Source organism: Callithrix jacchus, chromosome 13, assembly GCF_049354715.1.
Source record: "Callithrix jacchus isolate 240 chromosome 13, calJac240_pri, whole genome shotgun sequence".
In the NCBI taxonomy this organism is placed as follows: Eukaryota; Metazoa; Chordata; class Mammalia; order Primates; family Cebidae; genus Callithrix; species Callithrix jacchus.
In genome coordinates this window covers 71,733,545-71,752,941 of record NC_133514.1, presented here as the reverse complement: position 1 = coordinate 71,752,941, position 19,397 = coordinate 71,733,545, and the positions used below count along the sequence as shown (strand labels likewise).

Here is a 19,397-nt window from a genome sequence, read left to right as displayed (position 1 = left end):
ACGATCACCCATAAGTTGAATTGAGTTTAAATGATGAATAGAATTTTATTCAGGTACAACCCAGAAACAAGTAAGAATCGTGAAGCATGGACAGTGTGTGTAAATTCTAGGGCTTAATGTTTCCAGAATAAATAACGTATTTGTGAGAGAATACATGACACCAGATATGGACTTCGTTGAGTGCTAGTTAAGCAGCTTTTACATTATTGTCAATGCTCTTAAAAGCGATACTTACTTTAATCAGTGGCAAAAAATGAATCTGAAATTTTTTCAAAGTCTGGAATAAGAGAGAGCAGACTAGCAAGAGATCAGCATGGTGTGAAGAATAAAATAGGGGAGAGCCTCAATTACTATGTAAATTAGAAAGCCACCCAGTTCCTGCAAATGCTTCCTTGGGCTCACTCTAACAATATTCAAGGAGACAATGAACTTCAGCTGGCAGAAAATAACTGGACTTATTCACAAACTTAGATTATTAGGGGAAATATCAGAAAGGAGAAAAGAGACAGAAATAGCAATTCTCATTTCATATCACTCCTATTAGTCAATAAATACGAATTGAGCTTTATATCTATGCCGGCAACTGGTGGAAACAGCATTGAACAAGACAAACGTTGCTCTTGCATTTTATGGAGCTTACAGTCTTGCAGGAAAAATGGATAAATAATCAAAATTGATGAGGTTCCAAAATAAGCATTTTAAATTACAAGTATGTTGGACAATTTTGATATTGCACTTGTTATAATACTATATTCTAAATATTGCCCAGACAAAATGGAACCATGAAAGTTTGGCTCCTTCTGTTTCTTTTTCCGTATGTCTTCTCACCTCTCAAAATTACACCCTGTCATTTACCCTGAAACTGACTGCCCTCTCCTTCTCTTAGACCCATCTTGATGAGCAATTAAAATTATCAGCTTGGAATCCCAATAAACTAATGCTTACTATTCTTATTCAGTGTAATTATGTCTTAGAGCTGACTCTGTGTGGTTAAAAAAAAAAATGTCCCCAGCCCTGTGATTTTACCCCTTAAATATGACAGGCTGTCATATCACACAGTGCAGAATATGAGTTATTTTGAGTAAAGTGGTATGTTTTATTGCCCTTCGAAACACAACATGAGACCATTTTCCATCTGTAGGGCAGGGCTAGCTGGATTATATAGTATGCTACAGGGAAAAATCTGTCTTTTTATCTTGTTTAATTACTCCAAAGGCATCATGAGAAGGCAACTTTCTTCATGGTTGGCTATTATTTTCTGAACAGACCTACATAAAAATTATGGAGAAATTGCTTTGTAAAAATAAGTACATAAACAGAGTACAGTGGGTGGTTCTCACCTATAATTGCAGTGACTCTGGAGGCTGAGGCAGGAGGATTACTTGAGACCACGTATTCAACACTAGCCTGAGCAATATAGCTAGATCAAGTGTCTAAGAAAAATTTAAATATTAGCTAGGTGTAGTGGCATGTGCCTGTAGTCCCAGCTACTCAAAAGACTGAAGTGGGAGCATTGCTTGAGCCCAGGAGTTCAAGGCTGTGGTGAGCTATGATTATACCACTGCACTCTAGTCTGGGTGACAGAGCGAAACCCCATCTCTAAAAAAATAATAACAATAGTAAGTGTGTACATAAAAATTGAGTCTCAACGTGTTGAAAGATAATTTCTTAAGGTCATTTATTTGACTTGTCTTAAGTTGAAAACCAGAACAAATAAGGAAATTTGTACCAGATAGCTTTGAATTTTCTGTAAAACAGAAAAACAAAAAGTAGTACTCTGGATAAATAGAATATAAAGGCTTGAAGAGGAGAAAGTATGAATTTGCTGGTCATAAAAAGAAACAAGTAAATAGGGTCACAACCTATATAAAACCTAAAATTAAGTACATATTTTTCTTGTATATTTCTAGGGCAAAATCTGTGGGACATTTCTGTTTGGGATTAGTACTTCAAAACTTTTGCATGTTGATTTTTTCCACTTTCTATTTTGTGATTTTTATCTTTCAAAAATAATGTTATTCTACAAATTTATCTTAGCTAGTTTTGTTAGTTTCTCCCCACTTGTGCTTACATGTTTTTATCATTCCTTGTAGGTGGGAGTTTGAATCAATATAGGCATCTTAAATTTTATTTGGCAAATTTTATCTAAAGCATTTAAAAAATTCAGAAACGGCTGGGTGTGGTGGCTTATGACTGTAATCCCAGCACTTTGAGAGGCTGAGGTGGACAGATCACAAGGTCAGGAGTTCAAGGCCAGCCTGACCAACATGGTGAAACTCCATCTCTACTAAAAATACAAAAATGAGCCAGGTGTGGTATCGCATGCCTGTAATCCCAGCTACTCAGGAGGCTGAGGCAGGAGAATCACTTGAAACTAGGAGGTGGAGGTTGCAATAAGCCGAGATCATGCCACTGTACTCCAAGCCTGGGTGACAGCAAGACTCCTTCTCAAAAAAAAAAAAAAAATTCAGAAACATTAACTTTGTAATTCCACTTCTAGAATCCCCCCTCCACCTAGAAATAAATATAGATGTTGACAAAAACTGAGCTTCAAAAATATTTGCCATGCATTTATAATAGCCAAATACAATGAACTGCTTAATTGTTCAATATGGGATGTATTAAATAAACTGCTAATATCTGTGCCTTAATGAATTGCTCTTCTTCAAATGTCTGCCCTCCCAAAGCGAGGCCTAGAATGTTCTCCAGGCATCACTTGAATCTCTTTACCTCTTAGAATCCTCTCCAACTCCTCCAGGAAGACTTGGTTGACCCCTCTTCTGAACTCATCTAACTCTGTTCAAACATTGGCACTAACTCTGTGGTATGATTGCTTTTCTCTTTGTATGCCTTTTCTTCCTTTTCTAGATTATGAGGTCTTCGATAGTAGAGATCATGTCTCACTTTTTATCAATCTTACTTAGCAGAATGCCTAGCATATTATTGACATTAAAAAAAAAAAAAACTCTTGGCCAGGCGAGGTGGCTCACACCTGTAATCCCAGCACTTTGGGAGGCCGAGGCTGGTGGATCACGAGGTGAAGAGGTCGAGACCATCCTGGTCAACATGGTGAAACCCTGTCTCTACTAAAAATACAAAAAAATTAGCTGGGCATGGTGGCGCGTACCTGTAATCCCAGCTACTCAGGAGGCTGAGGCAGGAGAATTGCCTGAACCCAGGAGGCGGAGGTTGCGGTGGGCCGAGATGGCGCCATTGCCCTCCAGCCTGGGTAACGAGAGCGAAACTCCGTCTCAAAAGAAAACAAAAAACAAAAAACAAAAAAAACAAACTCTTGAATGGATAGCTGAATCAAGGAATGAGTGTTGGTTGAGCAATTTTGATGACATTGATCAACAGCACAACAATGACAACAATGTTACAATTCAAAATGCTGTTAACTGCAATTTACACCTTTTTTATTCTGACTTAGTCTGACTTGATAAATGCTAATTATCTTTTCCTAATTACACAAGTAAAACAGGCTGATTCTAGAAAAGTTCGAGGATACATTGTAGATTAAAAAACTTAAATTTCCCATAATTCCAGAAGAATCTTTCTTGGTTTATTTCCTTCCAGCTATCTTCCTGATTAAAAAAAAAAAAAAGGTAATTCAAGGAAGGTAGATTAGACAAATAGGTAGACATAAATGGATAGATATAATTACATAAATACATACAAATAGACCATTTTCCTGCATTTTAATGATTTAAAAAATAACCCTGAAACATTACAAGGTATTTTGGTCATCATGCGAAAATTTGCATATGCATATTTCACTTGAAAATATTTACAAAGAACTTTCTTTTTTTATTTTACACTTCAAGTCACATTGTAGAATTTTCTCACTAAGGGAATTTTTTAAATGTAGTTTGGTGACTAAATCAGACTTCATGTAATTTCCCAACTTTGTCTACAATCAGCTGTTGAGTTCCCCAGGCTTCCATTCTTGCAAAGTGTTAGCAATGTCTTAACCTCATTAATAATCTACAGCATAATGAGGGGTTTAAGGGTAGCAGACAAGATTAAATTCGTTTGTGTGCACTCATTGATAAATTATGTATTGCACAAAATTTTAACCAGAGCCTCACTGGAGGCCCTATTTATCCTTTAGTTTATAGTGTAACTGATGTAAACAGCCTAGATAAATTGAAATCATCACCAGGATTTCCATGACTGCCACTTGTTTTAGATCTTCAGGTTTCCTACTGCCTTTGACTAAAGTACCCCCAAGAGCTATTGACATTTTTATCTGGTTTAGGCCAAGAACAAAATCCTGAATTTTTGTTTATTGCCAAAATATAGAAAATTATGCAAAGCATTTTTGATAGCTATAGATTTCATTAAAAATGTGAGAAGGAAATTAGTGGAGTGGATTATGTTTTCAACTAACAGCTGGTGGTAAGAATGGGCTGGAAATTTAGGCAGAAGCCAAATTACAGAGGCTAACATCTCATTTCTCTATTAGAATTGCCCAGGGGACTTAATCAAAAAACTAAACAAAAACAGGAGTCCTGGGCCCCCTCCAGATTTATTATCAAGGCAGAAGATCCTGGAGTCTGCATTTTAAAGATAAAAACCAGTTTATTCTTATGCACATTTTATCTTTAAGAAGCACTGGACTAAGAACTGTTTGCCTTTAACCAAATCAAGAATAGGAAGGAGTGGGCTGTACTGGAGATAGAATGGATGAGTCCTTTTTAGGAACGTTGAATTTGAGATGTGTATTAGAAATCCCAGTATGGGTTCCCAGTAGGATTTCAGAAATATGGCAATGTAGCTTATGAAAACCTCAGATTTTAGCACACATTTTAGAATCTGACTACTCATCCATCACATCAATAGTAACTGAAACCTTGGGCACAGGTGCACCCACCCATGGAGAATGAGCAGAATGAGAAAAGATGAGAACTAGAGACCAAATCAGAGGTAGAGGAAGAAAACATTAGTCAAGTCATGGCAACTGTAAAGTCCCTAGCACCAAGCAATCCTCTGAGGGTAGCCAGAAGGCAATTGCAGATATAGCTTTATCTGCCTTTTATGATTATATAACAAGGTGTATTAGCATTACCAGATTTTGCAAATAAAAAAACAGGAAGCACAGTTAAATTTAAATACAAGATAAATAGGGTTTTTTTCTGACACATGTACCAAATATTGTGTGGCACATACATTAACAAAAAAACACTCTATGCTTTATCTGAGAATTAATTTAATTTAACTGACCCTAATACTGGGTCTCCTTTACCTTTAACCCCCATTCTGGACACACACTCGCTGGGGTTTAAATGATTGTTCTTGAGATCTTAGTGAAAAGAAACTTCAAAATAATCTGACAGAGTGGTCATCAGATAAATTGATTTTGAGTTAACTGACCAATGACCTTGGAAATGCCTATCACCTTCCAAAAAATTTTTAAACATTCTTACTGGCCAGCATTTGAAAGCAAAACTTAAAAATGACATACTCATATATTTATTATAAATGTAAAGTCAGCCTACATTTAATATGCCTCAAATTATCTATCTAACAGCAAAATCTCACAGAAATGGCAAAAAAAAAAAAGTCTCTGCTCTTTCTGACAGGATATTGGAAATAATCATAAGGAGTGTCTGGGCAGTGAAGCAGGCACAGTAGGGGAGTTCAGCAGGGACTACTCAGACTGGAAGCTATTATCCTTGGTCAAAAAACTCTCGTGAACTTGCCACAAAGAAGAAATCCCTAGGCCAGCTTAGAAGGGAGTCAAAGTTAAAACTTCAGAAATCATGGGAACATATACCAAAAATTGGATGGACGTCTTCCCTTTTACACAGGAAATCTTCTAGAGTTTTATGATTATGCTGCATATTGAATCTTTACCTTAAGTCTGAACTTTAGAAAACTATAAACAGATTTTTGGTAGTGTAGAATTAGTACTCAACACTAACATTAAGAATAATTTATAGAGATGTGTTAGCATCTACCCAGATTCCCCTTGAAAGGGGAATGAAGAATGAAGAAGAAAAAGAAATGAAGACCTTTTTCCCCAGCTACTGAGACTGCTATCAAAAGGTGCTCATCAGCTGTTAGCCCTCTCTGGGAACTGCCTCAGCTAAAGAAAATTGCTTTGACTAACATCTCATTTACTTCCAGAAGCAGCCCTCATCTGATCATCTGATCATCTGTCTCCTAGAGCAAACTCAAGACACTTCCTGGTCAATCTCAGCTTCTGTAGCTCCCTGTGAAATTAGCTGAGGCCCGATTGCATCCCAGCTTATCTTCTCCCTCTAATGAATTCTGCTTCCTTCACCTCCCAACATAGATGTCAATCCCAAGAACACTTCCTAATAAATGCACTTCCTACTAATCACTATCTTAGTCTGCATCCCAGAAAACACAAACAGTGACAATACGGCCTTGGGAATAAGGCAATCCATGCATAATTTGGAGATACATGAAGACTGAAGAAGGATTAAGTACACGACCAGGACTGAGGTATCTCATTAGTTAGCTGTTTTCACCATTACTCTAGAGAGGATATAATGAGAGTTCATACCAGATCACACAGGTAATGTTGCCTTATATCAGAATTTTACAGTCATGTATAAAATTATTTAAGTGACTAATTGATGACATTTAATTCAGAATTCACTATAAAGCAAACACAAAATAAACTGATTATTTCTTTTATTTCTCATAATAAAAGTCTAGTCCTACTGTCTGTAACTAGCCTAATTGTCTGTAACCTACTTTAGAGTACTTTAGTGTGGACAGCATAACATAAATATGTATTCATCTACATGCTAGGGGCTTTTAGTTAACATTTGAAGTACATTAATCAGGTATCCACACTGCAGGAATAATAAATAAGGATTTGAAAGACATTAATTATGAATTCACACTACAGAAGTGAGAGACAACTTTTAGAACAAATCTTCACATTTTTCTATTAAATGTGTAGTGAAACTTTTGTTAATTAACATAAAAGATGTTCAAATATTTTTTTCATTTGTGTGTTTTTCAAATAGACATTTTTTCTTCTAGAAATCCTTCTAGAATATATATAGGCATCTCTATCCTTGATACAATTGGAATAAGAATCTGAGAAGCCCGGCAGCTTAAAACAGTAGATATAAAGTAAATATGTTAATTTTTTTCATTTCTTACAAAAACCATCTAGTCTCATTGTCTGTAACTTTAAAATAATGTTGAATAATATTAGTGATAGCATCTATGTCCTCTTTCTGGCTTTAATAGAATGGTTTTAACATTAAAAATGATGTCTGCTGGAATTTTGATAAATAATACACAGAAAACTCCATTCTTTCTATGCTGCACCACTTAATGGAAAATTCTTTAGCCTCTTCTAAAAGTTAGTAGGGAGCTTTGTGAGTACTTAAAAATACAGATTTAGTATCTACTAAGTCAAGCCTCCTCACTATTCTTTTTTTTAAAAAGTTGGTTTTGTTGGTTCTTCTTACATATTTTTTTAATTACACATGAACTTAATGATCACTTTATACAATGTCCCCCCAGTGGGATTTCATACATTATATTTACATATAAATTTTGAGGATTCATATTGTCTTAGCATTAAGTGTTCTGATTCAAGATGATGTAACTTTGCTGTACAGAAGTAATCACTTCAATATGTATATGTATATCTAAATATCATGTGTTATACCTTAAATATCTACAATTTTAAAAAATAATATGTCCTGTCATTAGGCAAGATAGAGTCAGGTGTTTTTTTTTGTAATTAAGAACCTGAACCTTGGAGCAGATCACTTGGATGTAATAATTCCTGGTTCTGATACATACTATTTGCGTGGCTCTGGGTAAGATATGTTGTCTCTCTGTATTTTTGTTTCCTATTTTTTATAATAGGAATAAATAATAATATCTACCTAATAAGAATAAATGAATATCAATAAGTATAAAATTTGCAAGCCTCAAAGTAACCTCAAATTGAAAAACATGCAACAGATATACTAAAAATAAAAAGCAATAAATTAAATCATACCACCAGAGAAAATTATCTTCACTAAAAAGAAGACAAGAAGGAAGGAAAAGAAGAGCACAAAAAACTAACAGAAAACAAATAACAAAATGGCAGAAGTAAGTCCCTAATTATCAATAGTAGCATTGATTGTAAATGGACAAAACTGTCCAGTCGAAAGACATAGAGTGGCTGAATGAATTAAAGAACAAAAGCCAGTGATCTGTTGTTGCCTACAACAAGCACACTTCACCTGTAAGGATACGCATAGACTGAAAGTAATAGGATGAAAAAAGATATTTCATGCCAATGGAAATAGCTACACTTATATCAGACAAAATAGATTTCAAGAAAAAAACTTTAAGAAGAGTCAAAAAGGTCATTATATAATGATAAAGAAGTCAGTCCAGCAAGAGGATATAACTATTGCAAATATATATGTACCCAACACTGGAGCACCTAGATATATAAAGCAAACATCATTAGACCTAAAGAGAGAGTTAGAACTCAGTACAGTAACTGGACATGTCAACCACCATTTTCAGCATTGCACAAATCTCCCAGACAGAAGCTCATAAAAGAAACATCAAACTTAACCTATATTTTAGAACAAATGGAGCCAGTAGATATTTATAGAATATTTCAACCAATAGCTGCAGAATAACATTCTTCACTTCAGCACATGAACCATTCTCAAGGATAGGCTCCAGGAGATTGGTCAGGGTGGTAGGAAAATTATAGGAAAGATATAAACCTTCTTGGAAGGCTGGAAGGTTTTGCAAAAGCTTTGGGAAAAGATTATGGCTGAAGGCAGCCTAATCCTCCTACATTGAGCTAATAGCAAAGAGCAGAAAACAAGGGAATGTAGAGGAGTTTATCTAAATAGCTTGTTTACCTATTTCCCCAGAAAACAACCTTGATCATCCACACATATGACTGCTCTCTACTTGGGGGATTGGCAATGTTAATTACCCACAAATGGTGTTTGCTCAAGACCTTTGTCATTAAATCTGTTCTAAAAATAAATACGAGCATCTCTGACACATTGGGGCTGCACAGTAAGATTCCCTCTTCAGGGTCTGTAAGCCATGGGCTCCCCTAGCCATGCTCTCACAGGCAAAACACCTGTGTCTGCAAACTCTTTTTATCCGTTGCTTGGCCAGAGTCTGTGGGTCAGACTCGGCAGTTGGTTCCCCCATGTGAGGAATGCTGCAATGGATTGCAGATCACAATGGAACCCTCGAAAAGGAAAGTGAAGAGACTGCACAGTCAATAAATCAGTAAGTCAGTAAGTCATTGGTGCCCACTAGGGATTTCCAAGTTCAAGGGAATTGTTCAGGCTAGGGTTTCATCATGGGACAACAGTTATCAGCACAACAGAAACAGTATATAAAAGTATTGAAACAGCTGTTTAAAACTAGCGGAGGCTTGGTTTTACAGGCTCAAATAAGGGACCTAATGCAAAGTGTTGTTTCCCATAATCCATGGTTCCGCAAAGAAGGTACACTAGATGTAGAGCTCTGGGAACAAGTGTGGAGAAATTTTAAACAGCATCATGTGCAAGGGCAACAGGTCCCAGTAACATCTTTAATGTTGTGGGCCTTAGTTAAGGCCCGTAAAATTCTGGCAAATGGAGACTTTTGCATGACTTGCTGACTATTAATGGTAATCTGCAACCTATGGGAGCTCTTCAACGGGGGCTCCCTTCCCCTGTGGCAATTCATCAAGATTGGCTTATAATCATTATTGACTTAAAAGACTGCTTTTATACTATTCCCCTTACAGAACAGAACAGAGTAAAAATTGTGTTTACAATACCAGCTATCAATGATGAAAGGCCAGCTCACCAATTTCATTGGAAAGTGCTTCCTCAATGAATGCTGAACAGTCCTACCATGTGTCATATCAGGTAAATCAGGCTTTGCTCCCAAGTAGAAAATAATTTTCTGATTGCAAAATTATTCATTTTATGGACGATATATTACTGGTAGCCCCATTGGAGCCAGGACTTTTAAGTTTATATGCCTCTGTCATAAAGAGTACAGTTTATCATAGCACCTGAAAACATACAAATGCCCTCTCCTTGGAAATATCTTAGATACCTACTACCTTCCTGGTCATTAAGTTCTCAAAAGGTTAAATACTAGCAACTTACATACCTTAAATGATTATCAAAAATTACTAGGCGATATTAACTGGCTTTTCCCCATCTTGGGCATAACTGCCGAAAAGCTGCAAAACCTGTTTTCTATCTTAAAAGGCAATGCTGCCCTAGATTCTCCCAGGTATTTAACTCCTGCAGCACAAAAAGGAAATTGAGGAAATAGAGCAGGCAATTTCTCAGAGGCAGCTAGGTCACATAGACCCAAAATATTCAGTCCAATTGTTTGTTTTTCCTACTAAGCATTCCCCACAGGATTAATAGGACAGATTGCCCCCAACCTGTGCTTCCTAGAATGGGTTTTTTGCTTACACACCAGGAATAAAACACTATCCCCCTATATCCAGCTAGTTCGTAAATTTGTTTATACAGGCCGCAGACAATGCAATCAATTGCTAGGTTATGACCCTGGTGTCATAAGAATTCCTTTGAGTAAAAGGCAATTTGAAGCAGTCTTGCTCCTATCTTTAGATCTTCAGATAGCACTCTCTGATTATGCAGGTTGTATAGAGCATGCCCTTCCTGCTGACAAACTACTTTAGTTCTTATCTCGTAATCCTGTAGTTTGGCCTACAAAAATAGTTCACCCTTAGAAATATGCTCAAAAAACAAACAAACAAAAAAACCCCCTGCAACACTACTAGCACAAGTCTTATTTACCCTTAATTTTTAAAATGTAGATAAGAAATTTTAATCAGCTTTGGAAAAGTACTTTGCTAAAACCTCTCAAGACATAAAACCTGCAGTTTTATGGAAAGATATAAATAGTAATGTATGGTGTGATCCAAATGATTTGTTAGCATGGGAAGAGGATATGCTTGAGTTCACAGCCCCTCAGGTCCTCTTTGGATTCCCACATGATGCATCAAACTATACCATAGCATAGCTAGGAACCAATCCAGTACCAGAAATGCAGGGAATGACGCTGCAGGACCTGCAGCCCCAGACAATGTGGCTTCCTAGGACAACACAGGCCCTAAACAGGATGCTGAAGAAGACAACTCAGAAGGCTAAGCAAATCTTGCTGTAAACACAAACACAACTCACTCCAGATAATTTGTTCTCTTTTTATTCTCTCACTTTGCATGCTACCTGTACCTGTTATAGTCTATTAAGCCCATCTTCTAAATCTGCCCTTTCTCTGCCTGTTACTTAGGCAGACACTCCCTTTCTAGCCTCTAACAATGCAACTGCTTGGCTAGAAAGGATTAACACACCCCCAGTAGGGTCCCTCAGTAATGGCACACATTGGACTGAGGTGCCCAGTAACACTACAGGTAACTCCTTGACTGGAAAAATAGTGCTACTGATTATACTCATATTTGTCTTATGTTACTTACCAATTCTAGGATGCAAAGCCAGAACATGACTTATAACTGCTGCGCCTGACAAAACTGTTGCTGCACACATCTGTACTCTTCAATCCACAAAACCTGCTGGAAGAAACAGAAAAGAGGGAGATGTGAGAGATCAGTCAGAGTGGTGGGAAAAAATTATAGGAAAGATGCGAACCTTCTTGGAAGACCAGAAGGTTTTGCAAAACTTTGGGAAAAGGTTATGGCTGAAGGCAGCCTAATCTTACCTTGAGCTAAGAGCAAAGAGCAGATAACAAGGGAATGTAGAGGAGTTTATCTAAATAGCTTGTTTACCCATTTCCCTGAAAACCAACCTTTGATCATCTGAAGGCATGACTGCTCTCTAATTGTGGGGTCAGCAATGTTAATTACTCACAAATAGTGTTTGCTTGAGATCTTTGTCATTAAATCTGTTCTAAAATAAATATGCATCTCTGGCATGTCAGGGCTCCAGGGCCGGGCTCCCTCTTTGGGGTCTGTAAGCCTTGGGGTCCCCTAGCCACACTCTCACAGGCAAAACACTGTGTCGCCAAGCTCTTTTCGTCCATTGCTCGGTCAGATCTGAGGGTCAGACTCAGCAATAGACCGTATGTCAGGTCACAAAACAAGTCTAAAACACAGTCAAAAAATTTGAAATAATAATAAATGTAAAGCCTGGCTCATAGTATATACTATGTGTGTGCTCTTATTGATATTATTTTATATCACATATTTAAATAAAATTTATTACCCTTTCTTTATATTTATATTACACTATTATTTTCAAATTTATTGATAAATATAGCTCTCATTGATATTGTGTTTTCCCCTGTCTACTATTATTAGTGATTGCAAATACAGATTTTAATATTTTAATTATAATGTGTCCATCCTTTTTTCCAAATTCCTTTAATAATTCTATATAATTTTTACTTGATTTTATAGATTTTTACATGTATAATTATATTATACCAATAAAAAAGAGAATGAATGAAGGAAGGAAGAAAGGAAGAAGGAAAGAATGAATGAAGTAACCTAATTTTAACACTTCTTCCTTGTTTATTTACAGTGATTGTTTCAAATATCCAAAATAATATTGAATAAAATTAGTGATACCACCTTTTCCTTTTTCTGGCTGCATTTTGGAATAATGCTTGCCATGTGAATTTTGGTAAAACTGTATATTATATTTTAGAAGCTTACTTTTCTTCCCATTGTTTAGCACTTTAATTAATAATGGTTGCTAACTGCTATTAAATGCTTTTTGACCATTTTTATCATGGCCGTCTATCTCCTATAATATTTTGAATGAAATGAAGTTTATTATTATTTTTCTTGATAACTAAAATTCTAAAATAGGCCTTACTTGGTTATAGTCTTTTGATACACTGCTAGATTCTGCTTCCAAATATTTAATTTAGAAGTTTTGCATCTACATTTATGAGTAGCATTAAGCTAAAGTTTTGGTTTTTCATACTATATCAGATTTCACATTAAGGTTTTATTCAAGAAACCATTTGAAGCTCTTTATAACATACATTCTTATTTAAAACGAGTTAAATTATCTGGTAATATGTGAAAAGCAGTTTTATTTGGAAAAAATACTTTTGATATTTGCTGAGGAGAAAAATAATTATGAAGATCACCTCTCTAGTATTTCAAGTCTCTATTTTAGTCAAAATAATTTTCTATTTTAGTCAATACTCATTATTTGGATGTGTTAGTTAACCAAAACAAAAATTACCCAACTTAATGTGAATACTGTAGACAGATCCTGGCTCCAGTATTGTCCATTGTTCCTGTAAGAAGGATATCTACATAAGCTTGTCTGGACATTCCTATGGGACTCTTGAAATAGAGAAATCAAGAGTTCTAGGCATTTCCATGGTGATGACAGTTAGCATCAGTTATAAGTTTGAAAAAGGAGTGACCTATCAACTTCCAAACTCTTTACAAGATTGGATGAAACAGGGGATATGAAATATTCCCTAATACAATTGATATTTTTATACCTTCATGAATTAAACTTTTAAACATTCTTACATATCATAAGTGATGAGAGCTTCCTTGGTTATACCACAAAGAATGGGACTTAGGGAGTGACCATTCACTAAATTCCTGAAAGAAACTCTCACATTGACATAAATTACATGAGAATTCACACTCGCGATCTAGATCATGTATATCTTCCATACTCTCAAATGATCATGCAGCAGTTTCAGCCCTGTAAGGCTGAAATATCAGCCTGAGAAAAATTCTGTAAATCCTCTGGTCTGGCAGATAAAACATCTTCACCCATAACAAAATTATTCCAAGGAATCATGGATTTGATATGCTAGTTATACTTTTTAAAAATAAATATAGAACTATTAAAACTTTATACAGGTAAATGACTGATGATTTGGTTAACATGCCAATTTCAAAAATTATTTCATGATGGATAGATAAGTGTACAGTATTTAAAATTATCTATCTGCTAAAAATTCCAGTGCACACTTTGTTTTCTGAACAACAAACTTATCTCTTTAACTGATTATCTGCTATCTCTACATGTAAACCTCTTAGGAAGCATAAAGCTTAATGTGTCCAAAACTACACAATGGCAATACTGTAACTTTTCTCCATGTCTACCCTTCTGCATCTTTTTCTTCAAGCCACAAACTTGAGATGTATTCTTGATTCCTTCTTCTTTCTTACTTCTCATGATCAATACCTGAGTTCTCTATTTTGCTTCTCAAATATTTATTTAATCTTGCCACTTCCCTTCATACCCAGTGCTACCTCCTTAATTGAAACTTCTACAGTCTTTCATATGGACAAAAATCTAATTGTTTCTCTCAAGTACTCTGTACAAATCATATTTATAAATTTCTATTTCTTCCCTATGAATAAACTTAATCAATTTTAGGACAAAGATCAAACATCTTGATACAATCTAAAAATATGTCGATTACATGAGATATCTCTAGCATCATCTCTTCTACTCTCTCTTGGCCTCCAAGCTGCAGCCACAACAACCTTTTTTCCAGTTCCTTGAATATGTCAATATCCATTCTGCCTTAAGATTTTTGTATATGTAGCTGCCTCTCCAGTCTTGCTATTCCAATATTACTTTAACTACCTTATTCTTATCACCAGAGTTTGGGATTAGATATTTCATTTTTATAGTTCTTTATCAAATATCTTGTTCATTATAATCCTTTTGAGGATATAAGTAATGTTGTGTTCATCATTATATTCTCATGACTAGGACTGCCAGAATTAGCAAATCATTACAGAATAATAATATAAAATAAATAAAATAAAGAAATAATATTTTTTTTCTTCTCTAAAGCTTATGTAAGTTTCTCATAGCCTAGATTTAAAATGGCTAATTGCTACCCCTTAGTGTTACCAAGTATAAAGGGTTTTTCTGAAGGGTTACATCATACTCTGCATGGGACATACCTGTGCTAAAATAATTATCCATTGCTCATTTGAAATTGACATTTAACTGAATGCTGTATTTTATCAGGCAACCCTACTCATACCAAAGTCAATACCTAGAACATTATAGATGCTCAATATATATACTAAATAAATGAATTTAGTAACATATTCCATATTTTGAGATTCATTATCCTTAAGTCTTTGTTTTCACTATCTATAATGCATCATATAAAGAATGATGGCAGAGATGGTTAAGAAGAGCTATGAAAGACACAGAATTTTCTAGTAATTATAGTCAGTTTTTACAGATGTTCAGAGCTAGCAAATCAAGTAGTAATACACCTTCATGAATGTCACCTGTATGAATCCTAATCAGATCAATATGGATGACACATTATTTAATTGTAAACTAATTTTGCAACTAACAACATCTAAACTTCCTTTTCTATTGTTGATAAAAACAAGGAAGCAATTTCTAATAATGCAGGATACTACTTTTTGAGCTAAATTGTTTGATGAGCTTGAACATGGAATCATCAGTGAGACAATAAGTGAAACTCAAGTTGTTATTCAAATGTAGAATTTTCTAATCAGAAATTGTTCATTGCTATTGAAATTTCTGAAAATTGCTTCTTAAATCTGTACTCCTTAATGCACTGACTCTGCCTATATCCACAAATGATAATGAGACAAGTTACAATAAAAGCTCAAATGTAAAAACAAAAAAATATCAGATTAAAAGAAAAAGGTTGTGCTAGCTGTTTTCAGTTTGTTCCCAGGTCCATAGATGCCCTTCAATGTCCTGCTTTGGGCCCTGTGATAGATGCAGGAGCAGTTAACCTCTAAGAATTACATAAGTCAGTCCATTGCCCTCTATCTATTACCTATTTTAGGCTGGGAGGCATCATCAAGACATAAGAGGACAACAGAGAAAGAAGGAGGTATTTAGATGTTCCTCTCCCTTCCTATCACACTGTGATTTTCACAGAACTACCTCCTTCTACAGCAAAACTCCAGTAGAGTGACTACCATTCCATAGGTGCAGCTCTAAAACAGACCCCTGGTTTCTTTACCCTTGCCCCTTTAGGCCTGGAGAGGGTAATGACTACCTGTTCTTTGTCATCCTGTGTGTTTCAATACCTGTTGTTGATTGCCAACTAAAAATATCCAGGCTTAGATAAGGAAAAATTTTATTAGAAAAGTCTATTGCAATAAGGAGGATGTTCTGATGGGAAGAATATGCAAGAGTTTCTAAGTTCAGGCAGAAGTAAGTTGCTTTCATGGTTGGGGGTAGGAAAACAAGACTAGAAAGAATCCAATTTGGAGAAATGAAATGTGCTGGAGATGTCACCAGACAGTTGAGCAGGATTTATCTTTCACTGGGCTGTTAAGGAGGAGTTGTTCCATATTCCATTCTGATGCAAGCTCAAGCTAAATGTGAGCAACACTTAAGGGACTTGCCTTGTGGCGGGGAGAGAACTTTGACTATAGTTTGGTCAAGTCAGTTAGAAGGTATTCTGTCCAGACAGATCAGGGGTACCAACAGTTCATTTTAATTATGAAGAAAATGCTCTTCCATCATGGGGGATATGACTTTTACTTCAAATTTTTGAGTATAGTTGGTCATCTTGTTTATGAGGGGCAATGCTATGCCTCTTTCAATGGAATGCATTTTAATTCCAAATAAGGTTTATATTTTTCCTTAAAAATACTAACTGTTGTCTAAAAATTTTGTTAAATAGAAAACAACATGGCTCCTCTGGTTCTAATCTTTCTTTTTTAGATAGAAATTACTGGATGTTTTTTAATGCCCTTGGTTGTGAAGAACTGACTCACTTTTATATCTCAATAACTAAGATTGAAGACAATTTATAGATAGAGCTGACCTTATCATGCTTAAAGAAAGAACACTACTATATTAAAAGTGGCACCTTTCAGAAAAGAGCAGATTCACACTTGTTCCAGTCTAAAAAAAAAAAGTACTATTATATGTGAGAAGGAGATAAGCACAAAGGCAGTTAACATTTTGTAGCAGCATTATGTAGAAGGAAGTTTTTCAGAGGCAAAATTCTAGTTCCTGGTCTGGTACTTGTTAACCATGGAAACATGAGCTGGTTCACTTAAAGACTCTGATGTCCTGTTTTATTTCATAGAAAACACTGATGATCATAATATATGCTCTACCAACTGCTTGCAGTTCTCATAAATATAAAAAGAGATAATGGAATTGAAAGATTCTAATAGCCTGGAAAATTGGAATATCAATGTAATATGTTATTACAGATACTTAAGGGTATCTATAAGATGTGACAACAGTTAGCTAAGGATACATAACCCCATACAGTTGTGATCTGACTGAAATAGATACAATTTCACCTGTATTTGAAATCTTAAAGGGTAAGAATTAGATCATTGTATCTTATTGAAGTTTAAATGTAGACTTCAATCTTGAATTCTTAGATTTTTAAAATGAAACTTCTCCCTTCTTGAAACTTACAGAAATCAAGGAATTTTAATAAATAAAGATATAAATAATATTAAAACCTGCATATAGAGGTACAGCCATAATATAAAACACATAAAAATGAAGGTCATTGTTTATTAAATTATCTCTTTGAGGGTAATTGTAGACTCATATGTAATTATAAGAAATAACAGAGACCTTGTATGCATGCTATCTAATTTTCACCAATGGTTAAATCTAACAGAACTATACTACAATATCAAAACCAGGATGTTAGCATTGATACAGTCATGGTACAGAGCATTTCCATCACCATGAACAAGGATCTCTCAAATACTGCCCTTTTGTCACCACATCTAGTTCCTCCTCACCCCAGTCTTAACCCTTGGCAACCACTGATATGTTCTCTATTTCTATATTTTATTTCAAGAACGTTATATAAATTACATTAATATATAAATTACATTGTACATATAGTATTCAATCTTTTAGAGTTGGCATCTGTATTACTTTGTTTGAAGCTATTATAAATAAATCTGTGATAAATATTTGTATGCAGGTTTTTGAATAAACTTAGTTTTCATTTCTTGGGATAAATTTTTTATCAGAGCTCTTGGTTGACCGGGTGTGCATTAATCTGTTTTCATGCTCCTGTAAGGACCTATCCAAGACTGGGTAATTTATAAAGGAAAGAGGTTTAATTGACTCAGTTCAACACAGCTGGGGAGGCCTCAGGAAACTTACAATCACGTGGAAGGGGAAGTAAACATATCCTGCACATGAGGGCAGAAAGGAAACGTGTAGAGTGAAGTGGGCAAGGGGAAGCCCCTTATAAAACCATCAGATCTCATGAGAACTCGGTTAATATCACGAGAACAGCATGGAAATAACGGCCACCATGATTCAATCACTTCCGATTGGGTCCCTCCCACAACATTTGGGGATTATGGGAACTACAGTTCAAGAGGAGATTTGGGTGGAGACACAGCCAAACCATATCAAGCTGCATTATCAATGAGAAGTACTGTTTTGGAAAAAATCTTTTTTTTTCTGAAAGTTGGATCTCAAAAGTGAGCTTAAAATGCCCAGTCAACATGCTATAAACAAAACAGCTATCATCGAGACTTTGTTGTTCCATTTATACAGCACAGAGAGAGAAAATCTGATATTATTCTTAAGAGAGGGAAGACTTTTGCAATTGTAAGTGAACATTGGCTTTAACTGAAAGTCACCAGCTGCATAAGCCCCTAACAAGAGCGTTAGCTTATCCTTTGAAGTTTTTAAACCAGGCATTGACTTCTGCTTTTTATCTATGAAAGCCCTAGATGGGATCTTCTTCCAATAAAAGACAGTTTTGTCTATGTTGAAAATCTGTTTAGCGGGCCGGGAGCGGTGGCTCACGCCTGTAATCCCAGCACTTTGGGAGGCCAAGGTGGGTGGATCACGAGGTCAAGAGATCGAGGCCATCCTGGTCAACATGGTGAAACCCCGTCTCTACTAAAAATACAAAAAATTAGCTGGGCAAGGTGGCGCGTGCCTGTAATCCCAGCTACTCAGGAGGCTGAGGCAGAAGAATTGCCTGAACCCAGGGAGCGGAGGTTGCGGTGAGCCGAGATCGCGCCATTGCACTCCAGCCTGGGTAACAAGAGCGAAACTCCATCTCAAAAAAACAAAACAAACAAACAAACAAATTTGTTTAGCATAGCCAGCTACATCAGTGAGCTTAGCTAGATTTTTCGAATAACTTGCCATAGCTTCTATACCAGCATTTGCTGCTTCACCTTATACTTTGATGTTATGGAGATGGCTTCATTGCTTGAGCCTCACTAACCAATTTCTGCTAGTCTCAAACTCTTTCTACAGCTTTCTCACCTATCTTAGCCTTCATAGAATTGAAGAGAGCTAGGAACTTGCTCTGAATTAGGCTTTGCCTTAAGGCAATTTTGTAGCTACACATTTCAGCAATAAGGTTTTACTTTCTTATCATTTGTGTGTTTTTATTGGGGTAGCACTCTTAGTTTCCTTCAAGAACTA

At 35.7% G+C, this 19,397-nt stretch overlaps 1 long non-coding RNA gene across 5 annotated transcripts in view; it reads right to left on the bottom strand.

The window, feature by feature from the left end:
* Positions 1 to 19,397, bottom strand: part of LOC118146861 (uncharacterized) — a 294,849-nt gene that overhangs the window by 75,739 nt on the left and 199,713 nt on the right. For 3 of the 5 annotated variants that reach the window (XR_013525324.1, XR_013525322.1, XR_013525323.1), the window contains one exon: positions 11,477 to 11,572. This is a non-coding gene — a long non-coding RNA (uncharacterized LOC118146861). Of the gene's footprint in view, positions 1 to 11,476; positions 11,573 to 13,214; positions 13,327 to 19,397 lie in introns of those variants that run through there. The other 2 variants (XR_004732952.2, XR_013525325.1) reach the window with 2 other exon arrangements.